This window comes from Schistocerca cancellata, chromosome 5, assembly GCF_023864275.1.
Source record: "Schistocerca cancellata isolate TAMUIC-IGC-003103 chromosome 5, iqSchCanc2.1, whole genome shotgun sequence".
Taxonomy (NCBI): domain Eukaryota; kingdom Metazoa; phylum Arthropoda; class Insecta; order Orthoptera; family Acrididae; genus Schistocerca; species Schistocerca cancellata.
This window is the reverse complement of record NC_064630.1, coordinates 108,171,153-108,183,694: the sequence shown is the minus strand read 5'-3', so window position 1 is coordinate 108,183,694 and position 12,542 is coordinate 108,171,153.

Sequence of the window (12,542 nt, the reverse complement as noted above, 5' to 3'; positions counted from 1 at the left end):
AAAAACTAGCTAGAATCTTTGTTTGGTTGTTTCAATCTGGTATCTGCTGTAAATGTTCCTAATCTTATGCAGCAGGATAGTAGGTCACTTATTGACTACATTTTCATACACAGTGCTCAGGCAGAAACAATTAATGTATACCCAGTTGTTAACGGGCTCAATTATTCAAGACCAGTCTTAATCGCATTTATTATTATTATACCGCCAAACGGTTTCAACCCGACGTAGGGGTCACCTTCTGGGCGTTTACACTGTGAAATTATAGATATCCGTCAGAAAGACTCCATTATACAACAGCTAAAATTACGTAAATTTAAAATACGTTACCCATTGGTCGACTGCTGGTGATGTCACTCCTGTCTACATAACGGCAGGAAACTATGCGGGACTAACCCTTCGTATGGGCTTAAATAGCATGCTGAGATCACGTGAATAGACGGCAACCCCCCACCGGCGATCAACGGAATCTAATACAGCTTATTATCTGTAATTACTTGTTATCTTGGTTTAATATAAATTTAATTGACAGTAAATAACAGAAAACGGAATCATTCCATTTAAAAAGAGTTACAATTATAGCGTTAATTATAAAATAATAACAATGTTCCGTAGTCAACTCGTAACATTCGTAAAAGTATATTACATTTTGCGCCACAAGATAATGTAAAACAATTTGTGACACACGAAAACTGGTGTCGTCTTGTATTATAATATATCTATTCGTACATTTACGTAGAAAACATTTGAGTCAGTGTACTAAAACGGCTAATATGGAAGGACTACAACGCCCTCCACTCCATGTGGTGAGGACGCCGTTGCCATGGATTACAAAGCGTATATGAAGCGCCCTCTCCTACCTTATTCATTTTACCAAGATCATGTTTGCCTGTAAGAACGTCTGTAATTCCGACCGACAACCAACGGTTATTAGATTTTCATTTACTGCATTAGATATTCAATATGGTCATATAAACCTTCCTTTTCTTGATCTATTGAATGTGATGTCGGAAAGTAAATCTGAACTACAGCTGTTGGCGCTGGGTTGCTGTTAATTCAGATAAGAATAGCTTTACATTAACTGTTGACCGTAAGTGCCCTTCTGCACTATATTATTATCCGTGGCGAATCCTACTTTTATTACACTGTTTTCTGCCGCTGTTGATATTACCCAATATTGATCTAACTACGAATTATTACCTTCATTCAATTCCATTTCCCTAACCCTCACTCTGTACAAACCTAGCTCTCGCATTTTTCTTTTCTGATTTTCTAGCTTCCCTACAACATTCGGAATTCTGACAATCCACTCTCCGACACGAAGAATGTTCTCCTTTGTTAAGTTATTTAGCTATAGTCTCATGCTCACCTGTCACTTCACAGTTATCCTCTGGAGTTATGGGGGAGAGTAATCCTTAATCTTTGGTTATTTGACGGATCATTATGGCAATTCCAAGCCGTATGTCGTGTGGATACACAAGATGTGTCTTTGAGATGTGTTTTCGATTGCCTCCTGCCTCTTCATGCAGTTCAGCGTAATTGATACGAGCATGATGGGCTTTGCCCTCCAGCCAGTTTGTGATTTTGATGATCTAACTCGACAGTTGGACAGAATTTGGCACGATATCCCTCTGGCTGTTCAGTAATGTTTATCAATCAACGTCAAGTCGGATAACTGCTTGCAGAGGTGGACCAACGTATTATTGATTTGCTCAAGTTGTCAATTTTTGAAGCTCCTTATTCTGAATAAAACATCCGTTTTTTCTAAAAATTTAAATAATGAGTTTCTCTGTACAGGTTACCTGATAGTCTTCGGCACACCGAACGTTGGCTGGGGTGAGGAAACACGCTTCTGACGTTTGGGCTAAGTACAGATATTGACATCATACACACGTAACGTTTATTTTACATTTTGTGCGAGTCTTTTGACCTTTTGGGCGTTCAGTATTAATATTGGACCATGCCTCTTTAGGCAGTTTGTAGTTTAGTGTGTTCCGAAGAAGGCGTGGTTATCCACACCGAAACCTAGGTCAACAGATGGTTCTATTTGCAATTGAGGCGTATTCTTTATAATCATTAAATTATATCTTGGCTACCACGTTTGTCTGTTCTAACCGGTACGGTCGCAGGTTCGAATCCTGCATCGGGCATGGATGTGTGTGATGTCCTTAGGTTAGTTAGGTTTAAGTAGTTCTACGTTCTGGGGGACTGATGATATCAGATGTTAAGTCCCATAGTGCTCAGTGCCATCTGAACCATTTTGCCACTGAGCACGTGTTGATCCATGACACGACGAGTTGCTTCTGTAAAACGTTCGAGAAGTGGAACTCCACGCCTTTAGGCAGATAGCCATGAAGATTTTGCTCATTGGTTTGTAGACAGGTAACTTTTAACGAGAATGGTTAGAAATATTTGAAGTCTTGAATGTTGCAGCAGTAATTAACTGCAGAGTTATGGATACAATGGAAATCGTATAGCCAACCAGCTGCACTTCGGAAGTTTATTCAAATCTTAACCTAGATGTCGACAAATACAATGTCTACCTCAGAAGAACAAATAACACGTCTTGCCTGTTTGTGTTTACGATGCACGTTTGCCTTAGATTCCACATCGATAACTTTTACTACTGACTAAAAAGTATGGCTATTGCATTTGTATGGATCATATTTTCCTTTTTTTTTACTAAGCCCTTTGAATTTTCACCTAAGAAATGGTTTCCATAAACTTTTGACGTGCATCTGGTCGGCTGCATGATTCCCACTGCAGAAACGTTTGAAATGCTATGATGAACAAGTTATTAAACACTTAACTCACGAGTACCACGGGAATCACATCGTTTCAGACCAACTAACCAAAATTCTTCTACATCTGCATTTATATCTATACTCCGAAAGCCACCTTCCACTGTGTGGTGGAGGGTACTTTCTGACCAACTATCAGTTCTCCCGTCCCTGTTCCAGACGCTAGTATTTGTTGGAAGAACGATTGCCTGAAAGCGCGGATGTGGGTTCGAATCTTCTAATTTTATCTGCACGGTCATTTCACGAAGTATACGTAGGAGGAAACAGTATACTTACTGACTTACACGAAAGTACGTTCTCCAAACTTTCACAGTAAATCACACCGTGTTTTAAAGGAATCTCTCCCATCGTGTCCCAATGGAGCTGGTTGATCATCTCTGTGACGCTATCGTGCTTACTAAATGAACCGGTAACGAAACGTGCTGCTCTTCTTTGGATTTTCTCTATTTCTCCCATCAATCCTGTCTAGTACGGATCCCACACTGACGAACGATATTCAAGTATTGCCCCAAAGAGGATTTTATGATGGACTACATTTCCCAAGAATGCTTCCTCTCAGTAAGGCATCTACGTTCCCTGCGATTAGTTCTATGCAATCGTTACATTTTAAACATACACTTGAGTATTTTATTTAAGTAACTCCTTCCAGTGATTGGTCAGCAATCGAGTAATCATATAATAGTGCCTTTCTTTCTACGAGGTGTGTGAGAAAAGTAATGAGACTGACTTTTTATCTACAAAATTTTTAATTTTTTCCAAACAACATATTGTCCCATCCAAGTACTTGCTTTCGACGGCTATTCACAGGTGGAGCCGGTCCCAGTTTTGGTAGCGGCGGTCACATTCAGATTCTTTTGAATGCTTTCTTGAGTCTCAAAATGACGCCCTTTTCAGAGAGTTTCCAGTTTCTGGCTATGAAGAAAGAAGAAAGTTACAAAACTCAGATCAGGTGAATGAAGAGATGGTGTGGGTGGGGGCGGGGGGAGGGGAAACAGGAATGCCCTTTGAGGAAGACTTCCGTGATGAAAATGGCCGTGAGACATGGTGCATTGTCATGATGCATCATCCACATATCTGCAAGTCCGGTCACACTGGTCTTAGCCGTCTTAAGGATTTTTTTTTTCTGCCGGGCAGGGGGTGGGGGGCTGTTGGTCATCATCCCTTTGCCTGGTTGGAAGCTGCCTGCCACGAATTCCTCTCCTATGTCAACTTCTTCTTTTCGGAGCAGCAATTGCAACCTACATCCTCAATTATTTTCTGAATGTATTCCAATCTCTGTATTCCTCTATAGTTCTTGCCCTCTACCGCTCCGTCTAGTACTATGGAAGTCATTTCCTGGTGTCTTAACAGATGTCCTATCATCCTGTCCCTTCTCCTTGTCAGTTTTTTCCACATATTCCATTCCTCTTCGATTCTGTGCAGATCTTCCTCATTACTTACCTTATCAGTAAACCTAATTTTCAACATAACCTGTAGCACCACATCTCAAATTCTTCGATTCTCTTCTGTTCCGGTTTTCCCACAATCCATGTTCCACTACCATACAATGATGTGCTCCGGACATACATTCTGAGGAATATCTTCCTCGAGTGAAAGTCTATGTAAAAATCTCTTCGCCAGGAATGTCCTTTTTGCCAGTGCTAGTCTGCTTTTGATGTCCTCCCTGCTTTGTCCATAATTTCTTATTTTGCTGCCTAGATAGCAGAATTCCATAACTTCATCAACTTTATGACCATCAATCCCGATTTCAGTTTGTCGCTGTTTTTAATTCTACTACTTCTCATTACCTTGCCTTCTTCGATTTGCTTTCAATCCATGTTCTATACTCATTAGATTGTTCATCCCATTCAGCAGATCAATAATCACTTTCACTAGGGATAGCAATCTGTAATGTATAAGCAACCAGCTCCACAGCAGCAGCGGCTAAGTCTAACATGCATAACACTGTTTCTGTGCAGTATGAGTGTCAGTTTCACTGTTATTTAAGTCCTCAACAGATCGTTACATGAAAACTTAAAACTAAAATTTAGATAAGCTATCTGAGTGCGTATATGAACAAGAATTTTCAAGTGATACAGAATCTGACTTATGAAACGGAATTTACTGGCCTAGACTGCATGACACGTTGTGGTATGTCAGAATCATGAGGAACAAATATTAATAATGACAGTGACCAACGACATATGTGTCAATAATCACTGAGTGTTCCGGCCGGTGTGGCCGAACGGTTCTAGCTGCTTCAGTTAGGAACCACGCGACCGCTACGGTCGCATGTTTGGATCCTGCCTCGTTCATGGATGTATGTGATGTCCTTAGGTTAGTTAGGTTTAAGTAGTTCTAAATTCTAGGGGCCTGATGGCCCCAGTTTTTAAGTCCCATAGTGCACAAAGCCATTTGAGCCATCACTGAGTGCCCGATTAACAAATTAATTCAATTTCAAAATTGCATTAACATTTAGTACCCACAGTATATTATTTAGATGTGGAGAATAATAATTATTATTTGATGATAAGGAGGCTTCTTTCACTGACTAGCAAAACAAGGGTTATTGCAAATTCGGACTAACAATCACGAGTCCAGCCCTGCAATTGCTTTTGCACTATGCTTGTGAATTTTACCTTGAATTCCATCTTCAGGCGTAGTGAAGACATCCAAACCTTTCCTGGCTATATAAATGAAATCCGGCCTCTAGTGCGGTAAGATCTGCCATCACCAACGTGAGGGCAACGTGACACGTCTTCTGTCTCCGAGCTCTCGACCGACATTACTACTTCCGCTCTATCTGACGGACCTCGTCTAACACCAATGCTAAGAATAGCGCTCCCATGTTTCGCCCTCAGATCGTTACTACGGATATCTGAGTACTTAATTCAAAGAATAGCGTTAAGTTGGATGTATTATGTAATGGAGAGTTCTGACACACTCCTTACAAATGTCCTCAAAGAATCGTATGATCGATATCCTTTCACCTTTAATTTTAATTCCACTTCTGAACCTCTCTTTTATTTCCATAATTGTTTCTTCGATCTACAGATTGCACAGTAAGGGTGGGGGGGAGGGGGGGGGGAGAGTACACCCCTGTCTTACAACCTTTTTAATCCAAGCACTTCGTTCTTAATCGTCCACTCTTATTATTCCCTCTTGACTCTTATACGTACAGTACATTACCCATCTCTCAGTACAGCTTACCCCTGCTTTTTTTCAGAATTTCGAACATCTTGCACCATTTTACATTGTAGAAAGCTTTTTGCGGGTCGACAAATTCTACGATCGTGTCTTGATTTTTCTTTAGTCTTGCTTCCATTATCAACCGAAATGTCTGAATGGCCTCTCGGGTGCCCTTACCTTTTCTAAATCAAAACTGATCGTCATTTAGACCACCCACAATTTTCTTTTCCGTTCTTCTGTACATTAACCTTGTTAGCAACGTGGATGCATATCTGTTAAGATGATTGTTCGGTAATCCTTGCACTTGTCATCTCTTGCAGTCCTCGTTACTGTGTGGATGATATTTTTCCGAAACTCAGAAGGTATGTCACCAGACCCACACATTTTACACACCAACGTGAATAGCCGTTTTGTTGTCATTTCCACCAATGATTTTAGAAATTTTGATGGAATGTTATCAACCCCTTCTGCCTTATTTGATCGTAAGTCCTCCAAAGTTCTCTTAAACTCTGATTGTAATACTGGATACCTTATCTCTTCCAAATCGACTCCTGATTCTTCTTCTACCTCATCAAAGCTTCTCCTTCTTACAGCCTTCGATGTACTCTTTCCACCTATCTGCCCTCTTCTCTGCATTTAAAAGTAGAGTTCCCGCTACAGTCTTTTGCTTTTAATGTCACTGAATGTTGTTTTGACTTCCCTATAGGCAGAAACAGTCCTTCCGGCAATCATTTTTTTTTTCGATTTCTTCACATTTTTCATGCTGCCATTTCGTCTTAGCTTCCCTGCACTTCCTGCAACATAGATTAATGTGATCTAAGATTGACGTGTGCATTGAATTAAACAGCTCGTGAGCCTGAAGGGCAGTTGCAACGACGTTAATCCAACAAAAATAACTAAAGTAATTGATTTAAAAACATTACACCACTAAGGCTGATAAATGCTCTGTGAAGCATTGTATTATGAACACAGAAAAACATCCCCACTAAGCCACTCTGTAGACGATGTTTGTGACCATAGAGAAACTAAGCCGCCCTCATAATTATTATTTTATGAACCCAGTCTGACAGGCTGCTACGCGTAATACTGCAACTCTGCGTTACACAAACAGCTTACAACACTTAAGTATCTACTGTTTACAGTTGGCTTTAGTTTTATACGGCCGTACGTACCGAGAACTGTACAGCGGAGGAAATACGTGAATTATATGGATACTACAGACCGTTCGCATGAGAATAAATTGTGTGACTGAACTGACTACCTGAGGGAACAGACTAAGTGATATTAATTGTCTTGAGACAGATCAAACACGCCATATTGTAACGAGTCTTTTAGTGAGAGATCACTATGCTTAATCAGTGCGAAATACCACTAAATTGATGTGAAAGTTTTCTGTCTCTGGTACCTCGTCATAACGTAGAAAGCTATACAGGGTAAAAGCTAAGTTTCGAACTCCAGAAGAAGACCACTGTAACTGTGGCCGAAGTGTTGGTTTTCTCCAGTATAGTTTGTTGCATTACAATGGGCTACCATACTCAGAAAACTTTTATGTCAGTTGACTCTGACCGCGGAAAAATAAGCAATACGTTAGGAATACATTCTCAAGTTATGGGGTACGTAATGTCACGAGTGGTCGATTTTCGTGTCTTTGTGTGGCACATGTACTGTCCAAATTGAACGGCTTGTAACGAAAAGTACGTATGTATAAAAGGCACGTAGCAAACTTATCTGGATGAAATACACAGACGGACAAAGGTCCTAACGCCACAAAGGAGCTGTGCGAAATGGACGAAAGTTGGTGTATTTCTACATCTGAAAGATGTCGTCTATTCAAATAACGCGCCAGTAGCGCCACTATGACGATGAAAAGCTGATGTGCTTTAAATACTCGCTGTAATGGCCTTGGGTGTTAGTTTCCTTTTGAGACAGGGCTTAGTGTGTTGCTATTAATGAGAATGCCTTTAAGGCGACGAGGAAGCCATTATCAGCAGCTCGCTGAGTGTGAAGATGGTGCAGCAGAGTTACGAGAAGCTGGGTGTTCCTTACGAGACACTGCAGACAGGAGTGGCACGAATGTAGCAACTGTACGTGATTGCTGGCGCCAGTGATCGGGGAAAGTACGGCCACAAGAAGAGGGGGCCCCGGAGGGCTGTGTGGCTTCATCGAGGACGAAGGCCGTCGTCCTAGGTGTAAGACTGTGGCGCGTCTTACTGCGAGTGCGTCAGAGATTCGTGCAGCGTTTGGTATCGCCATAACACAACGAACTGTTACAACTCAGTTACTTTAACACATTGAGTGCCATGATGAAATCTCGACCATGCGTTGCTATGCCACATTGAAATCCCGAATATTACTTCCGTAGCCAAACTGGTTTTTTGCATTAGGTGTCTTTTTGTGGACATGTAGAATTAAGTTACTTGATAAAATGTCAATTTATGACTGATCTGGACTGATAACAGTCGTGATCCATATATGGCTCACATGGCCCAACAACAACACCTGTGGCCACAAGAGCCACATCTTGCGAGCCTCATGTTGCTGACATGATTTAAAACCGCAATAGGTATAAAATGATTCAAACACTTAGTTTATTTGATTATATTAGCTACCTATAACACTGTATTATTTCCAATTTTTTTACTTGTTCTGACAATAATGTTCATGAATAAATATCTTAGAATATTCTACTTCTTCAACACAGCGTTGTGAATGTCACTAAAACACTCTTTGCACATGAGACTGTCACATTAATTGCGTTTATTGCAAACCCTCTTCACTTTCTTAGCAGCATCCTTTTTTCCTTCTGTTCTTCGTAGGATCTTATAACAGCCCGAACATTTTCTTTGAATGCTCTGCTTTGGTCTCTCTACTGTCACAAGGTGAGGACTGTTATCTTCGTGGAACGGTTGCAGTGTTGCTCGTGGTTGCGGATCTTTGGCGTTCAATAGTACGAGTAGTAGAGTCAAGCGCTTTCTGGAAGCAATTATTTGTATGCGGGACTTAGATACTTTGTATTTACGACAGATGTTCCAAAAAGGAAATCAAAACCATCTTTCTGTTCCATTTATCCGTATGCCAAAGTATCGTTGAGTGGGAGCACATCTGATCAGATACATTAATAAATGGCATTGTCGTCCATGACTGCTTTGTGTTTCAAACCCTCCACGCCATTTTTACGTTTTACAGGCACCATATCATCGTTATGTTTATATGTATCTCTGACGATTGCAGTTAGAAGTCACCATGGCTACCAACTGCTGAAATATTGAGTGCTACGAACATGAGAGTCTTCAGTCGAGCCACCACTTTTAAACACATAGTTGAAATGCATTACCTGTGAGCCCTAGGAGGTTCACGAGGCCGCTAAACATAAATCAGCATCTGAGTCATTTATGGTTCACGCGGCCCACAGTACAATGTATACGTAAACCAAATACGGCTCACGTATCGTCACAACCCGTGTAACTGTGAGCCAACATTGGCTCACGTGGCAGTCAAAGTCTTAAGAACGGCTCTGAGCCAGGCGCCCTGTAGCATACATCCCACTGGCCCAAAACAACTACCATTTGTAACTATTATGGTTCAAGAGAGAGTTTAATTGCATCCTTAGTTTAAATGCATCCTTAGTAATGTTCTCCTCATCATAGGCCTTTGTAACCAGCATTATCATCCATCTGACATCCACTGTTAGATGAAAAACACGTTTCGATGATTCGACTTTTCGCTAATATGAATGCAGTAACCGACCACGAAAGCGCGTTAGCTAGGTGTTAGAGTCGAATTCGAGAAGACCGTGTTCTGATCCCCATTCGCTATTAAGCTCGTTACCATAATTTTCACTGGCTTATTTGTGGCCTTCTGGTGGAACACAGAACGTCCATAAAAGAAACGATCAATGAAAAATGTTTATTATACCTTCCATCTTCTTTCCAGCTACCACAGAGCTTCCTGTTCCCTATAAATATGGTTCATTCCGCTTTTTGGTACGCATTTTCTACCATTCCTTATTTCCACAATTGATCGTGACCACAAAATTCGAATTGTAGAATAATTGATTCAAACAATGGTTACCAGTCCACCGTAACTGATAGCACACAGCAGATGAAGAATAGAGTACCAGCAAAGTCACTGTTACACCTCACAAGATGTTTATAAAGTACAAGGGCGAACATGTGTGGGTTAATCATTGGTGCCGGCCGGTGTGGTCGTGCGGTTCTAAGGGCTTCAGTTTGGAACCGCGTGACCGCTACGGTCGCAGGTTCGAATCCTGCCTCGGGCATGGATGTGTGTGATGTCCTTAGGTTAGTTAGGTTTAAGTAGTACTAAGTTCCAGGGGACTGATGACCACAGAAGTTAAGTCCCATAGTGCTCAGAGCCATTTGAACCATTTAAACATTGCTTGGCAAACTGGTAACTGCCGGGCGCAGTGACCCTGCGGTTCTAGGCGCTTCAGTCCGGAAACGCGCGCCTGCTACGGTCGCAGGTTCGAATCCTGCCTCGGGAATGGATGTGTGTGATGTCCTTAGGTTGGTTAGGTTTTAGTAGTTCTATGTATAGGGGACTGACGACCACATATGTAAAGTCCCACAATGCTTAGAGCCATTTGAACCATTTGAAACTGCTAACCACAAAGAGCAACACACTGAATGCAAAAACGTTACTCATAGGTTACTACCCAGGAGATAGTAGGCAACAACCTGCTTCCTACGTTGGCGTAGATCCGGCATTGAGGCAGTTGCACAACAACATTTGCCAGGAGAGTGACTCATGTGACGTGGGAAAAGAAAGATCTGTGAACACAAGGTGGAAGGAACGTCACATAATCTTCAAAGCACGAGAAGGACCGCCCTACTACTGAATGACCAATCGAGTATTACATTTGTAGCTTACCTGGATACGGCGCAAATATTGGAAATCGTGGTTGTCCTCTTCCTATTCCCCTTCCACTCTGTGCCTTTCACTTGTATAATTTGTAACAAGAAAATTACTGAAGCGATCGTGACTCCGTCTTATGTAATAAATACTACTTCACTGTCAACATGGTGAAGCCCACCAGTGCCACATTTTATTATTTTAATGTTCTGTTGTAAACCGGTCGTTACTGACGTATACCGAATAGAAGTTCTTTTTTGTTTATGGCTGTTGACTCCTTAATTGCGAATAGAAGTTGTTTTTTTTGTTTATGGCTGTAGACTCCTTATTTCATAGAACGTCGGAAGATATAAATAGCATCTTCGAAACAGGACTCCTTGGAAACGGGCTTTGAAAGTGAAATTCATGGCGTTTCAAATTAATTTTAGAAGGTGACCAAAAAGTGCGATTCTCGATTGCAAGTAGTAAAACATACACAGAGCTGCATCTCTACCCACCTGACACTCAACTAACTTACACTTTATTCCTCTGGTGAACACTTTAGTTGATAGTATCTAGCTGTATCACTAATTTAGGGAAGGATAGATTGCTACTTGCTGTAAAGACGACACGTTAAGTTTGCAGACAGGCAAAATTAAAAGACACTTCCACAAATATTTTGGCTACAATCTTTGTCAGAATCAGAGAAACACACACAATTCACTCACAGACCGCCGGGCATTCTCGCCCGAGCTTCCGGAATTGGCGGCCGTGTGTGCGTGAGGTGTGCTGGCTTCTGTGAGTGCATGTTGTGTGTGTTTCTGTTTCGCTGACGAAGGCTGTGGACGAAGGCTTACTGTAAGTGTCATTTAATTTTACCTCTCTGAAACTTAACGTGTCATCTTTATGGTAAGTACCAATGTACCTTTTCTTAAGTTATTGATATTTCTGCCTGGAGCTTCCATTGTTTGATTTTTTATGACTAACATGTATTATTTCAATTAGATCTTTATGACCTCAGTGGAAAGGTGGCAGTATTGTATCTTCTAAATATTGTGGTGCTCAGTTCATTTAAATGTAAATGTCGTATGACTAGGGCCTCCCCTTGGGTAGACCGTTCACGGGTGCTAGTCTTTCGTTCAATTACATAAATAGAAGTAAGTTGCGAATACAGTTTGTGACCTAATAGTAACCTGACCATGTCACATTTTCAGAGATCATCGGCACTTAGAATGGTTTATTGCTGTGCTACGGCCGACCGCGGTGGCCGAGCTGTTCTAGGCACTTCAGTCCGGAACCACGCGGCTGCTACAGTCGTAGGTTCGAATCCTGCCTCGGGTATGGATGTGTATGATGTCCTTAGATTAGTTATCTTCAGTCATCACATTTTTGTGAAACAACAAGACGGGGGAAAAGTATACAACATCTCCAAAGCACATCAAGATTCCCCTTCATCTCTAGAAGACGAGACACAGAAAGCTATGTTACCGTGGAACTGTTCAGCTATAGAAGGTAATATTGCAACAAATCACTGAAACTACTTATTTATTCATCCTATAATGAGAGGAGAAAATAGCAGACAACTATTTACAAGAAATGTATAGATTTCTACACCGACCCAAACAATGTATAGTCCTTAATTGTTTTAGCTCTAGGTTCAGTTTTGAAATCCAGTCAGAATTTTCTACATACAAATTAGAAAGGCCTCTTTTTATACGTATGAAT